This window comes from Balaenoptera physalus, assembly GCF_965194825.1.
Source record: "Balaenoptera physalus genome assembly, chromosome: 1".
NCBI lineage: Eukaryota > Metazoa > Chordata > Mammalia > Artiodactyla > Balaenopteridae > Balaenoptera > Balaenoptera physalus.
The window spans coordinates 84,658,187-84,674,223 of NC_138882.1; the positions used below are offsets into that span (position 1 = coordinate 84,658,187).

At 41.3% G+C, this 16,037-nt stretch overlaps 1 long non-coding RNA gene across 1 annotated transcript in view; it reads right to left on the reverse strand.

Moving 5' to 3' along the window:
- Nucleotides 1-16,037, reverse strand: part of LOC309648206 — an 80,262-nt gene that overhangs the window by 37,533 nt on the left and 26,692 nt on the right. The gene's annotated exons all lie outside the window — the stretch shown is intronic.

Sequence of the window (16,037 nt, forward strand, 5' to 3'; positions counted from 1 at the left end):
TCCCATCTTGTCCTCACTGAAATTCCATGAGAGAGGCGCCACAACCCTCAGTCTTGAGTCATGAATAGCACAGAGATACTGAATTCTCATGTACAGATTATTCTAATACACAGAGAAGTTTATGGGATGAGAAAGTGGGGTGCAAAGGAAGGGGTGTGGAAGGCCAGAGTTGGGACTTGTGCCTGATGTAGGGGACAATGACAGCTTCTATGTTTCTCCCCTGCCATGGAAAGACAGCACATGCCCCCAAAAGAAACAGGGCAGGAAATCAAGCCTGTGCGCTCTTGATCAATGGTTTTCAACCCAGGGCAGCTTACCCCTAAGGTTTAAGGTTTTTCTAAAGATGCACAGGCATAGACAGTTTTATTGGAATCCATTACAGATCCTCAACCTTCTAAAAGTGACCTGCCTCAGAATGGGCTTGCAGTCAAGGTAGCACACTGGTCTTCTTTCCCATCTCTCCTTCACAGCAACCCTTCTCCAGTTAAAAATGTAAAGAACAGGGACTTCCCTGGTGGTGCAGTGGTTAAGAATCCACCTGCCAATGCAGGGGACACGGGTTCGAGCCCTGGTCTGGGAAGATCCCACATGCCGCGGAGCAACTAAGCCCGTGCGCCACAACTACTGAACCTGCACTCTAGAGCCTGTGAGCTACAACTACAGAGCCCGCATGCCACAACTACTGAAGCCTGCGTGCCTAGAGTCCGTGCTCTGCAGCGGGAGAAGCCACTGCAATGAGAAGCCTGTACACCACAAAAAAGACCCAATATAGCCCCCCCCAAAAAGTAAAGAACACCCTTTGCCTGTCCTGGGGGTCACAATGCTACCTTGACTGAGTGGTGAAGAACTCACTCACATTATATATATATAATTGTGATAAAATACACACATCAGTTTACCCTCTTCACAAATTTTAAGTGCACATTACAGTATTGTTAGCTATATGCACATTGTTGTACAGCAGATCTCTAGAGCTTTTTCATCTTACAGGACTGAACCTCTATACTCACTGAACAGCAACTCCCCATTCACCACCTCTCAGGCCCTGGCAACCACCGTTCTACTTTCTGTTTCTATGAGTTTGATTACTTTAGATACCTCATATAAGTGGAATCATGCAGTACTTGCCCTTTCGTGACTGGCTTATTTCACTTAACATAATATCCTCAAGGTTCTTCCATGTTGTAGCATATGACAGAATTTCCTTCTTTTGGAAGGCTGAATAATATTCCATTTTATGTATATACCACATTTTCTTTGTCCTTTCATCTGCCAATGGGCATTTAGGTTGCTTCTAGATCTTGGCTAATGTGAATAAAGCTGTAATGAACATGGAAGTGATAATATCTCTTCAAGATCCTGTTTTAAATTTTTTTCTTGTCTTTTTTAAAAAAATTTTTTGGCCACACAGCATGGCATGTGGGATCTTAACTCCCCAACCAGGGATCGAACTCATGTCCCCTGCAGTGGAAGCACGGAGTCTTAACCACTGGACAGCCAGGGAAGTCCCCTCAATTATTTTCAATGTATACCCAGAAGTGGGATTGTTGGGTTATATGGCAGTTCTATTTAAAAAATTTTGAAGAACCTCCATACTATTCCATAGTGGATGCACCATTTTACATTCCCACCAACAGTGCACAAGGGTTCCAATTTCTCCACATTCTCCTCAATACTTGCTATTTTCTTTTTTTTTTTTTTTTGATAGTGACCATCCTAATGAAAGTGAGATGGTATCTTGTGTCTTTTTCTTTTTAATTTGCATTTCACTGATAATTAGTGATGTTGAGCATCTTTTAATATGCTTCTTGACCATTTGTGTAATCTACTTTGGAGAAATGTCTATTCAAATCCTTTGCTCATTTTTAAGTTGGTTATGTTTTATTTTATTTTGTTGAGTTGTAGTTCTTTATATATCCTGGATATTAATTAACCTGTTATCTGACATATGGCTTGCAAATATTTCCCCCCATTCTGTAAGTTATCTTTTTACTTTGTTGATTATTTCCTTTGTTCCCCAGAAGTTTTTAAGTTTCATGTAGTTCTATTTGTCTATTTTTGCTTTTGTTATCTTTTTTTGGTGTCATATCCAAGGAATCTTTGCTTGTTACAATGTCATGAGGATTTTCCCTGATGTTTTCTTCTATGAGTTTTATAGTTTCAGGTCTTACTTTTAGGTTTCCATTTTGAGTTAATTTTTGTATATGGTATAAGGTAAGGGTCCAAATTCATTCTTTTGTATATGAATATCCAGTTTTCCTAACACCATTTGTTGAAGAGACTATCCTTTCCCCATTGTGTGGTCTTGATATCCTTGTTGAAAATCATTCAATCAAATATGTGAGGGTGTATTTTTGGGCTCTCCATTCTGGTCCATTGGCCTGTATGTCTATCTTTTAAATTAGTTAATTAATTAATTAATTTTGGTTGCACTGGGTCTTAGTTGTGGCACGCAGGATTTTCATTGCGGCATACGGGATCTTTAGTTGTGGCATGAGGGATCTTTTAGTTGCGGCATGCGGGCTTCTTAGTTGCAGCATGAGAACTCTTAGTTGTGGCATGCATGTGGGATCTAGTTCCCTGACCAGGGATCTAACCTTGTCCCCCTGCATTGAGAGCACAGTGTCTTACCCACTCGACCACCAGTGAAGTCCCTGTATGTCTGTCTGTCCTTTTTGCCAGTTCCATACTGTTTTGATTACTGTAGCTTTATAATATGTTTTGAAATCAGGAAGTGTGAGGCCTCCAGCTTTACTCTTCTTTCTCAAGATTGTTTTGGCTATTTGGAGTCCTTTGAGATTCCATATGACTTTTAGGATAGTTTTTTCTATTTCTAAAAAAATGCCACTGGGATTTTGATAGGGATTGTATTTAATCTGTAGGTCACTTTGGATAGTATGGACATTTAATGATATTAAGTCTTCCAATCCAAGAACATGGGATGTCTTTCCCTCTATTTGTGCCTTCTTCAATTTCTTCCAGCAATGGTTTGTCGTTTTCAGTGTACAAGTCTTCTGCCAAAGACTTGATGTGAAGCCTAAGGTGTGGGGATGACATGTGAGATCCCGGAGGCAGCTCAGAATAGAGCTCCCTTCACTGCCCCTGGTTTGTGTCTGGAAACAAACACTTCACTGGTCAAGACTTTAGAACAGCTGGCAGGAAATGAGCTGGTGTGTGACCCCAGTTAGAGGCCTGTTTCTAGAGGGGTCTAAGTGTAAGCCTAGAGCACTGGGGACGATGCTGAGCTTCAGTGGAGGTCAGAGAAACTTAACAACAATCAAGGATTGGGCTCCAGGGCCTGGAGCCAGAGAGGCCCCAGGGGAGCAAAAGCAGCCACTTTGAGGTCAGGCAGCTCAGCTGGAGGCCTCTCTGGGGAGTGTTGGGCCCAGAGAAGGGTGGGCCTTCCTCCCTCACCCAGAAGACCAGATGGCCTGAGCAGGGCCCGAGCAGAGCAGGGGATAGGGGGCCAGAACAGGCTCCTGTGGGGGTCCCACAGTGGAGCTGAGAAGGGTCCCTCTGTCTGGCGTCTCACACTGGCCTGGCCTAGTGTCTAAACTATTGGGACTGAGGTGGTGGGTGCCCAATAAATTGCACCCACAAACCCATCTGTAGCTAGGCTTGTCATTCTATGGGGTGAGAACCTGGCTTATCTTGCCACATTAGGGTAAGGAAACTAAAGCCACCTGGGTCAGCTTTTGTACTTCCTGTATATTTGGCTTTTCTTTCCATTTCAATTCCTAGTAAAGTTCCCTTTTGGAAAATAAAACAATCCTTTCTGTTTGTTCAATGTTAAAAGTTTTAAAAAACACTTTCTCATCCAAGGCTCATTCGGTCCTCCTTAACCCTGTGAGACAAGAATCACGATCCACATTTTACAGATGAAGATATGGAGGCTCAGAGAGGTGACGTGGCTTAGTCAAAGACACACTGCTGACGGCCAGCACACCTGCCACTCAGACCCCCTCTTTTACTAACTCTGTGAACTGCCCAAAGGGCAGAGGCTGTTGTCTGTGTCTTGGTCCCGATAACTATGAAGGGTTAAGCCCCTTACAGGCCCTGTATGGTGGTTGTGGTTGCTTCTGCTGAGGACCCATTCATTCATTTATTCATTCACTCATTCAGACGGTAGTACTTTGTATGTGCCAGGTACAGTAGATACTGCAATAAAAAGAGGAGGAAATATATGTTTCCTGATTTTATGGGGCTTTCAGTTTAGAGAAGACAACAAATAACCACGTGATAACACAAACAAGTGGATAATTGCAAACTGAGGTCAACTGCTAAGGGGTCAAATTTACAGTAATTTTTTTTCTTTTTGGCCACACCACGTGGCTTGCAGAATCTTAGTTCCTTGACCACGGATTGAACCCAGGCCATGGCACTGAAAGTGCTGAGTCCTAACCACTGGACCACCAGGGAATTCCCTATGGTAATTTTAAAAAAAGAAACCTGAATTTTAGTCTGGGAGTGGGGAATGTCATTATGGAAGTGACTCTTGAGTTGAGATCTGAAAGATGAGCAGAAGTTATCCAGGCAAAGGGAGGAGGGAGGTTGAGAGTGAAGTTGAGGGGAGGAAGTGCTACCTAGATAGAAGGACCATTATATGCAAAGGCTCCGTGGCAGAAAGGGGGCATGATGAGTTACCGAGGGAAAGTTAAGTGTGGCTAAAGCCCAAGAACAAGGTGGAGACAGATAACAAGGTGAGGCTGGAGGGGTGGGCAGGACCCTGGGGGACATGTTAAGGATTGGTAGCCACTGAATGGTTTTTTCAGCAATGTGAGTGTGTGTGTGTTTGTGTGCGCTTGAGTGTGCGACATGATCAGATTTGCACTTTGAAAAATTTCACTTAAAATTCCATTTTGCAATATGGAGAAGATTAAGAGAGGGGGTAGAGTCGGGGCAGGGAGACCAGTGAAGAGGTAATTTAATAAATAATAGCAAATAATTGCCAATTGTTACTGAGTACTTACTCTATACCAGGTATTGTTCTATTTCACATATATTAACTCCCTAATCCCCACAAGCCAATGAAGTAAGTACTTTTGTTATCTCTATTTTACAGGAGAGGAAACTGAGGCACAGAGAAGTTACATAACTTGCTAGAGATCATAGAACTGACAAGTGGTGGAACACAGGCAGTCTGATTTGGGAGCTGCTGTTCTTAATGAATACTTTTTTAAAAAAAATTTTTATTTATTTATTTTTGGCTGTGTTGGGTCTTTGTTTCTGTGCGAGGGCTTTCTCTAGTTGCGGCAAGCGGGGGCCACTCTTCATTGCGGTGCGCAGGCCTCTCACTATCGTGGCCTCTCTCTTGTTGTGGAGCACAGGCTCCAGATGCGCAGGCTCAGTAGTTGTGGCTCAGGGGCCTAGTTGCTCCGCGGCATGTGGGATCTTCCCAGACCAGGGCTCGAACCCGCATCCCCTGCATTAGCAGGCAGATTCTCAACCACTGCGTCACCAGGGAAGCCCGGGAGCTGTTGTTCTTAACTACAATTATCTCCTGAACTCCGGTGGAGAGAGTGCAGGCTCATTCATCCAGTCAACACGTGCTTATTTAGTGCTCACTACATGCCAGGCACTATTCTCTCTCTATGGAGCTTGGAGTCTAGTCAGGTGGAGATATGTGAGCAGCAAACAAACAAAGAAATCATATGATGTGTAAAGAAAAATAAAGCGGAGATGAAGAACAGTGAGTTCTGGGGAGCGGTGTGGTGGGGAAATGTGAGAGGTGGATGCATTCGTGAGAGATTTAGGGGGTAAAATAGTCAGGCCTTGATGGGCTGGACATGATGGACCAGGGAGAGGCAGGTGTGCATGTGACTTCCATATTTCTGGCTTGTGAAACCAGATAAATAGTGGTGCCATTTATTGCCCCAGGGAAAACTGGAGGAGGCCCAGATTTGGGGCGGTAGGTGTGTGGATATTGCAATTTTAGTTTTAGACATCTTCTTGTGATAGTCACATGGTAATGTCAAAGAAGTAGTTGGATATACACATCCAAAGTCCAGAGAGGAGGGCTGGATTGGCAGTTTGGGAGGCAGAAACATAGATGGAAACCTAAGCATTGGGCATGGATGAGCATGCCAAGGGATAGAGCATGGAGTGAGAAGAGAAGAGGTTGTGTCTAAAAAGCATCTGCGGGCTTCCCTGGTGGCGCAGTGGTTGAGAATCTGCCTGCCAATGCAGGGGACACGGGTTCGAGCCCTGGTCTGGGAAGATCCCACATGCCGCGGAGCAACTGGGCCCGTGAGCCACAGCTACTGAGCCTGCGCGTCTGGATCCTGTGCTCCGCAATAAGAGAGGCCGTGACAGTGAGAGGCCCGCGCACCGCGATGAAGAGTGGCCCCTGCTTGCCGCAACTAGAGAAAGCCCTCGCAGAGAAACGAAGACCCAACACAGCCATAAATAAAAATTAAAAAAAAAAAAAATAAAAAAAAAAAAATAAAAAGCATCTGCAATTCTGACACCAATTCCAATTCAATGTGTGAGATTTTTCCCCATGCCACCAAGCAATTCTCTGACACCAGCTGGGTCTCTTATAATTCAGCTCAATTCTGAAACTATCTACCTGCAGATAGCATCAGATCTACAGGTTAAGGGCTCAGTCCTACAAAACGTCCCCCCAAATTCCCCCCCCCACCCCACTTCAGATACCAATTGAACTTCTGCCTATAAATCAGAGGTTCCCACTATCCCCTCTTTGGGTGCTAGAGAAGAACTCTCTTCCCCAGATAGTCACATGGCCTCTCCCTCATCTACTTCAAGTCTTTGATCAAATGTCTCTCTCTCAGTGGAAACTTCCTTGACCACTTTATTTAAAATTGAACCTCTTGGGACTTCCCTGGTGGTCCAGTGGTTAAGACCACATGCTCCCAATGCAGGGGACCCGGGTTCGATCCCTGGTCAGGGAACTAGATGCCGCATGCTGCAACTAAGAGCTTGCGTGCCAAAGCTAAGACCTGGCGCAGCCAAATAAATAAATAAATAAAATAAATATAAAAAAAAAAATTGAACCTCTCCACAGGCTGGTATACCCTATTCCTACTTCCTGCTTTATTTTTCCTCATGGCACTTGTGACCTCTAAAATACTGTGTTTTACTTATTGTTTATTTTTTTTAATTTTAATTTTTAAAAAAATTTTATTATTAAAAAATGTATTTTATTTATTTTTGGCTGCGCTTGGTCTTCGTTGCTGCACGTGGGATTTCTTTAGTTGCGGTGAGCGGGGGCTACTCTTCGTTGCGGTGCGCAGGCTTCTCATCGTGGTGGCTTCTTTTGTTGCGGAGCACAGGCTCTAGGTGTGTGGGCTTCAGTAGTTGTGGCATGCAGGCTCAGTAGTTGTGGCTCGTGGGCTCTAGAGGGCAGGCTCAGTAGTTGTGGCACACAGGCTTAGTTGTTCTGCAGCATGTGGGATCTTCCCGGACCAGGGCTGGAACCCGTGTCCCCTGCATTGGCAAGCGGATTCTTAACCACTGCGCCACCAGGTAAGTCCCTACTTATTGTTTATTGCAAGCACCACGAGGGAAGATTTCATTGTCTCTCTTGTTCACTGTAGCATCCCCCAGTGCCTAGCACATAGTAAGTGTAAACCCATCTAACAATGTTCAAAATAGAGTAACCCCTGTCAAGGGCCACTATCAAGTCTCTTTCAGACACCCAAGGACTGGAAAATTTCTGAAGACAAAAAGTTACAGATTCTTGGAAAAAACACATCCTGTAGAAGCACATCCAGCTTTGATACAACTCTGGACCAAAATAGATATGAACCCACCCCCTCTTTCCTGCACCTTGCCCTTTGAAGCCCAGTGAAAGACTCAAACCCCCAGCCTTTGGGGCTAATGCCACTCTATGCGTCTGGCCTCTTTCCTCCCTCAGAAAGTGAATAAAAACTTTCTTTTTTTCCCTTGTTCACACTTCTGTGAATTCTTTCACAGCCCGTGTTGGCTCACCTAACAGTAAATACTCAATATTTGTTGAATAAATGAACTTCCACATGGATGTCTCACAGTATATGAAACTGACCAAGTCCAAAAACAAACTCCTGGTTTTCCCTCTAAATCCACATCCCCAATCCCACCTTCCCATATTAACGGTGCTACCATCTCCTCAGCCGTATAAGTCAAATCCAGAAGTTTTCTTGGGGTCTTCCTTACCTCTCACTCCCCATACCTAATTGATCAGCAAGTTCTATTGGTTCTACCTCAAAAATAAATCTCCAATCTGTTCACTTCTTTCCCTCTCTAATGCCCTTCCCATCATTTCAAAACCATCACCATCTCCCCCCACTGCAAGGGCCAATCTTCTCTGCTTCCCACAAGTCCTGCCTCGATCCATTCTTGAAATTACTGCCAAGGTCATCTTTTCTGTTTCTTCTAAAAGAATGCCCATGACCCGTATCCATTAGCAGCAGCAGCAACAACAACAAATTAAGCAGCAAAATACAGAGAAGAAAGAAAAAAATTAATCACTATCCCACCACCCAGAAATAAGCATTAACATTTGTTGAATACCATTTGGCTCTCTCTCTATCAGTATAGACAGCTAGAGAGACTGATAGATAGACTTACAGAAAAAAAAGTTACAAAAATGGGACCACAATACATGTTATTTATAATAAAAAGTACTATTTAAGTTTTACTTGTAGATAACAAAAGGGAAAAGTGGCAAATGGAAAATGAACAAATTACTAAATTTTATGAAATAAAATAAATCTCGTGGGAAAAATAAATTATTTTTCATCATGAGAAATATTAGCTTGTAAAAGAGTCAGAGATAAAAAACAACTCCTCACCACCTACCAGAAGGATGAGGAAAACAGTATATTTACACTTATTCCCATTTCCCCTGCCCCAATCTACCAATTTCTGATAGTTATATTAGTTAATTTAAAAATGTCGACGTATACAGTATTCACATTCTGTTTTGTAACCATGATTTCCAATGCAAGTTTAGTCTTAGTTCTATGAATTCAGCTCTCACAAACAGACCTTTTAGCCTGGCTTCTTCATTCCGGCATCCTTTATTTGAGTCATTATTTGGTTGGTTGGATTTCAAAGGGCTCTTGGCTTCTGTATTCCCTGAGTTCTTTCAGCTTGAGACTGTTGCTGCTTGGCAGGGCATAAAGTTCTCGGGTCATACATTCTTTCTCTCTGTGCCCTGTAGACATGGCTACTCTGTTTGCTGCCATTGTGAGTTCCATGGGAAAATCTCAGGCTAACTGGATTTTCCTACCTTGTCTGTGGCTGGCTTTCCTTCCATGGACGCTCTCTCTTCTTTTCTTTCTTTTTCTTTTCCTACTATTTTTTTTTTTTTCAGAATTTTTTTTTTTTTTTAAACTTTTTTTTGGGTTGATTTATTTATTTATTTATTTTATTTATGGCTGTGTTGGGTCTTCGTTTCTGTGCGAGGGCTTTCTCTAGTTGTGGCAAGTGGGTGCCACTCTTCATCGCGGTGCGCGGGCCTCTCATTATCGCGGCCTCTCTTGTTGCAGAGCTCAGGCTCCAGACGCGCAGGCTCAGTAATTGTGGCTCACGGGCCCAGTCGCTCCGCGGCATGTGGGATCCTCCCAGACCAGGGCTCGAACCTGTGTCCCCTGCATTGGCAGGCAGATTCTCAACCACTGCGCCACCAGGGAAGCCCCCTTTTCCTACTATTTTAATGATGAAATATTTCAAGCATACAGAAGCGTATAGAAAATAGCACATTATCCAGTCATAAGCTTTGTTGAATTTGAACATTTAAAAAATATTTGCTTTAGATCCCTTAAAACAAACAAAACTTACAGATCTAGGTGAAGGCCTCCATGTGCAGTCCTATATTGCACTGGCCCTCTCCACAGCTGTAGCCACTATTGGGAGGAGAAAATTTTCCTCTGCCCTTCTAGGTTCTTCTGGCTGGTCTAAGAATTAAATTGACATGAGACAGATTAACAGGAGAAAATCAAACAAAAGGTTAATAAGATGTATACATGGGCAAGACCTAGGAAAACTTAAGTAACTCACCAAAATGGTCAAAACCCTCACCTTAAATACCATCTTCAGCTAAAGACAAAAGAGGAATTTGGGGGTAGTTGTTTGGAACTTCAAAGGAGAGGAAGGCAATTCAGTTGGAGATAGAGAAGCAAATATTCTGTAAATATATGTTTGCTGGGCCATGCAGAGACAATCGGACACTAGTGGGCTCTGATCTCTCCCTACCACACCTAGCCTATATTCTTTGCAGATAGCTCTGGTGATAGCTTTGTTCTGGCTTTTATCCGAATTCTTTAGGCAGCTAAGGGGGAGGTAAAAAGAAAGACTTCCTGAGTCTTATGTTTCTTAAAATTAAATTAATCTTCAAGCCAAAGAGACACATTTTGGGGTGGCAAATTTTGCTCCTGAATTATGAGTTTATAGTTTTTTACCACCATCCTGAATTATGAGTTTATGATTCCCTTGATTAAAAAAAAATTTTTTGATCACATGTGTACGTATTCCTAAGCAATATGTTATTTAGTATTGCATGTTTTTGCACTTTATATAAATAGTACCATAATGCATGGATTCTTCTGCAACTTCCTCTCTTGTTTTATCCATATTGATGAAGTTCATTCATTTACCTTACTGTGTCATATTTCATTGTTTAAATATGCTCTAACTTATTTCTCTATACTGTTGATGAACATTAGGGCTGTTTTCATTTTTTTTCTGTTTCTTTTAAAACTATTTTATTATCTATTAATTAAAATTCTTATTGTATTATAGTAAGAAAACATAATCTGTGTAATAATGATTCTTTGAAATTTATTGAGACTTCTTTTGTGTCCTAGAGCTTATTCAATATTACATGATCCACATGTGCTAGAAAAAAATGATTATGTTCTCTTTGTTGGGTATAGGATTCTATATATATATACCAAATAGTTTGAATTTACCAATAACATTATTCAGCTATTTTATGTTTCTGCTTTTGTTTTGTCTCCTTGATCAGTTTCTGAGAAGAGTACATTACAATTTCTAATCATAATTTATTTATTTCTTCCAGAAGTTTTGTTAGCTGTTGCTTTGTATATTTTGAGGCTATATTATTGGTGTTTTAATGTTCATGATGTTTGTATTTTCTTGTATTATGTTCCTCTTGTCTCATATTTTTTCATCTTGAGTTCTCTTTTATCCAATATCAAAATTACTTCCCTGATATTTCTTATGCTTTATATTTGCCTGGTGTATTTTCTCCTGTTCTTTTATTTAAAATATTTAAAATTTAAACATTTAATACATTTTTCTTTTAAATGTTTCTCTTGTATGCAACATACTGCTGAAAAAATTTTTAAACCCAACTTGGGAATCTTTGTCTTTTAACAAGTATGTTTATTTTGTTCATCTTTATTACAGATTCCTTTATAGCATTAGGACTTATTCTGACATTTAATTTTCCATATACTGTGCCTTTTTTGTTGTTTTTTTCTTTCTTGCTTTCCAACGGATGGAGCCAACTTTCTTCTTGTATTTTAAAAGTTATACATTCTATATTTTTACAATGTTGTGATTGCTTTAATTTAACTCCATGTTCCTCCTTAGAATAATTTCTAAATGTATCATTCATTTTATATTTCCCTTAATAGCAGAAGTACTTTTTCACACCCTCATATCCTTTTAGTCGTGCCCTTTCCTCTCTCTCCTCTCATCATCTTGACAGTGCTTAAAATTCAGGTTGATTCTTCTTTTGTGTAATTCCCCAACCAAATGCTAGCTGTCTTGTCCCTCAAGTACTTTTCCTCAAGCCGATAATAAAATTTTGTGCCAAGTATTTTTTTTTGCAAATATAACCTGCAGCAACTGGAGACTCTGCTCTCCAACCAGCCATTTCATTCTCTCTCTCTGTCCCTTGCCCTTTGGCTTTTTAAAATAATCAGTTTTATTATATTATTTAACCAATTTTACTCTCCATATCTCAGGCATCATCCTCATTTGTCTCTCTTCTTATTTGAGTACCTTCTCTAAGAGTGTTGTTTTTTTAAAAAAATAAATTTATTTTTTATTTTTGGCTGTGCTGGGTCTTTGTTGCTGCTCGTGGGCTTTCTCTAGTTGTGGTGAGTGGGGGCTACTCTTCATTGCGGTGCACTGGCTTATTGTCGTGGCTTCTCTTGTTGCAGAGCATGGGCTCTAGGCACGCAGGCTTCAGTAGTTGTGGCACTTGGGCTCAGTAGCAGGCTCTAGAGCGCAGGCTCAGTAGTTGTGGCGCACTGGTTTAGTTGCTCCGTGGCATGTGGGATCATCCCGGACTAGGGCTCGAACCCGTGTCCCCTGCATTGGCAGGCGGATTCTTAACCACTGTGCCACCAGGGAAGTACCGAAGAGTGTTTTTAATGTTGGTCTTTTTCCTGAGGCCTACTATGCCTGAGGATTATTTTTTTTCTTTTGGCTGTTCCAGGCTGCTTGTGGGATCCTATTTCCCCCACCAGGGACTGAACCCGGCCCCAGGCAGCTGAAGAGCAGTCCCAACCCCCGGACCACCAGGGTTTAATACCCTCACATTTGAATGACTATTTGGCTATATGTAAGATTTCTTTCAACGTTTAAAAACATTGCTACTTTGTCTTGCATCTAATGTTTCTGTTGAGAAGTCTGATGCAGTTTGATTTTTGTTCCGTTGTATTTCTTTTGGAGATGTTTATAGAATTTTATCTGATTTGATATACTTAAATTTCAGTATGAGTCTAAATGTGTTTTTTCCCCTCCTTAGTTACCCCAGTTAGCACTCTGCACCGTTTCAAGCTGAGACCTTTCACCTTTCTCTAACTCTCAGAAATGTATTACCATATTTCTTCAGCTATTCCCCCCCCACCTTTTTTTTTTTCCCTCTCTTTGGGGAATCCTATTATCCTGATCTCACACTTTTATTCTCTATGTCATTTAGCTCCTTTTGAAATATTCTCTCTTTAATCTTTTCTTCTGCCCTCTGGGAGATTTTCTCAGTCTGATCTCCCAGTTCACTCATTTGTTCTCCAGCTGTATCCATCCTTTATTTTTTCCACTTGTTGTGTTCTTAATGTCAACAAATATATTTTTTATATTCGATATGTCTACTTGGTTCTTTTTTTATGACCTCTTGTTCTTATTTCTATCAGTTGTTCTTTATCTTTTTGAGGATATTTATTATCTTATTTTAATTTCTTGGTTCATCAATTTCAACAATTCTCCTTCAAATGGTTTAGCTTGCTCTTTTTTGTATGTCATTATAATAGCTATACACCTCAGGTTCTGATTATTTTGGCTTGTAAGTACATGTTTCCTGCGCTGGGGTGGGGTTTGTTCTCAGTTACTGTGTCTGGCGATGGGTATTGGGGCCCTCAGTGTGGACAGCCAAAGACACCAGAGAACTAGGGTCACTATTCTCTTTGCTGTCACTCTACTAGGCAACATTCTGGGAAGGGCTATGCCTTCAAACTTTAATTTAAAACACAGCTCTGGGAAGAGGCAGTCTCTTTAGGTCGTAATCCTCCAGCTCTGGGGATTTGCAGGAGGGAGCTTGGCTGCCCCAGGTCAGCCCACACCTATGTTCATCCGCTTCTTATCCCAACAGGGCTTTTATGCTGCCCTGTTTGTAGTCAGCTGTCAGGGTTCTTGTCTTTCCATGGAGACAATCATATCATCTTGTTATTTTTTCCTAATCCTTAGACCTTAAGAAAAATGGCCATACTCTTCAGTTTAACGTTGAGTGAAGTGATAATAGTGGGAATCCTTTCCTTGTTCTTGACTTTAATAAGAATGATTTAGGGACTTCCCTGGTGGTGCAGTGGTTAAGAATCTGCCTGCTAATGTAGGGGACATGGGTTCGAGCCCTGGTCCGGGAAGATCCCACATGTCACGGAGTGACTAAGCCCGTGGGCCACAACTACTAAGCCTGCTCTCTAGAGCCCGTGTGCCACAACGACTGAGCCCACGTGCCACAACTACTGAAGCCTGCGTGCCTAGAGCCCACGCTCAGCAAAAAGAGAAGCCACCGCAACGAGAAGCCCGCGCACCACAACGAAGAGTTGCCCCCGCTCGCCGCAACTAGAGAAAGCCTGCGTGCAGCAACGAAGACCCAATGCAGCCAAAAATAAATAAATAAATGAATTTATATTAAAAAAATGAATAATTTAAATCATTTACTATTGAGAATGAAATTGAACTAGGTTTTTGATAGATGCCCTTTGTTGGTCAAGATATTTCTTTCCATTCCTAGATTACTAAGAGTTTCATTATGCATGGGTATTGAATTTATTCTGGCATCTATTGAGATAATCGTCTAATTTTAATTTTTAATCTGTTAATGGGGTGACTTACATTAATACATTTTCTATTGTTAAAACCATCTCTGCATTCATGACGTTGACCAACTTAGTCATGATGCATTTTTCTTAAGTATAATGATGGATTCCATTTGCTAATAGTTTACTGAGGATTTTGTATCTGTAAGCATAATTGAGATTGGTTTCTAATTTTCCTTTCTCATATGGTACATTTCTGGTGTTAACATGTAGGGTGACTTACTTAGTACACAGATTTGGCTGTGTGTAACAAATACCAAAAATAGCAGAGGCAAGGAGGAAGAAGTTGACTGCTTTGTCATGTACTATCTGGAGGTTTGTGGTCTAGGGCTAGTTTGGTGGTTCTGCTCAGCTCTCCCTGGTTTGTATGGTCCAAATGGCTCATCTGTATTCTAAACAGCAGTGAAAGAAGAGCCTGTTCTCTGCCATTAAGGACATGATTCAGAAGTTGCATCTATCGCTGTTACTGGCCAGAGTTGGAATCAAACTCAGATTTGGCTCAAAAGTCAATGTTTGAGAGACAAGGGTTGGTGGAAAAAGACAGATGCTTTATACAGGAAGCTGGCAACCTGGGAAGATGGTGGACTAGTGCCCACAAAACCATCTCCAAGTTGCCAGTTAGTGGGAAGAGGATCTTATAGGAAAAAACTGGGAAGTTTCAGGGGTGTGCAGGCAGGGGCTATGTGCCGAACAGTAACAGTCAACTCTGACAATCATCTCAAAACTGGTCATGCAGTGATCTGGTCAGCAACATCTTGATTGTTTTAAAAGCAGTCAATCTACAACTCCAGGGTTGATTTGTTCCCATTTCCTTGAGGCCTGTTTCTGGAATTAGGCAAGTCATAGATTTAGTACTGCTCAAGATGGAGCAGCTTATATCATGGCTATAGTCTGGTTACCATGTAGTTAGCTTTTTCCCTCTGGTGGTGGTTTTAGTATCTGCAAAACAACTCAGGAATGTGCATCAGACTCTGTTCTCTATGTCCTTCAGGGAGGAGTGAGCGATTCTGTGACTGCCATATGGCTGACCTGTTTAAATTGTTACCAGGTCTCCTGGCCAAACTGCTATCTTTTGTTACTATATGTTCCCATTCTTTCAATCCTTGACTCTTGAGCTGGCTTTTTGTGACTCATGGGAGGCCTCGGAGACCGAAGCTTTTCTACAAATGAGAGACAGGAGGAGGACGTGGAGGGTGTGGGGGGGTGGTCTGTCCGGGGAAGGCTTCATAATGACCTGCTCAGTAACATCACTTCTGTTTTCTTCTCTAGGCCAGAGCTTAGTCATGTGGCTACTCCTAGATGCAAGGAAGGCTGGGGAGTGTGGCCTTTATTTGAACTTAAAAGTACGGGTTCTTTTGCTATGAGAGACAAGAGAATAGGTAATGGGGCAACCAGCAGTCTTTACCGCAAAGTTTATTTCATAACTGCCACATAAAATAAGCTGGGCACTCTTTCCTCTTTTTCTGTTTTCTAGAAATATAAGTTTGTATAACATTTTTTTCTTGGCTGTTTGATAAACTTGCCTGCAAAAATCATTTGGATCTGTTTTATTTTTAATTTTTATCATTATTGTGTGGATTTATACTACAGATCAATTTCTTTAATAGTTATAGGTCTTCAGATTTTCTCTCTCTTAGTCAATTTTGGTGAATTATATATATATATATATATATATATATATATATATATATATATATATATATATATATAAAATATATATATATTTTTTCCCCTGCAAAGCTG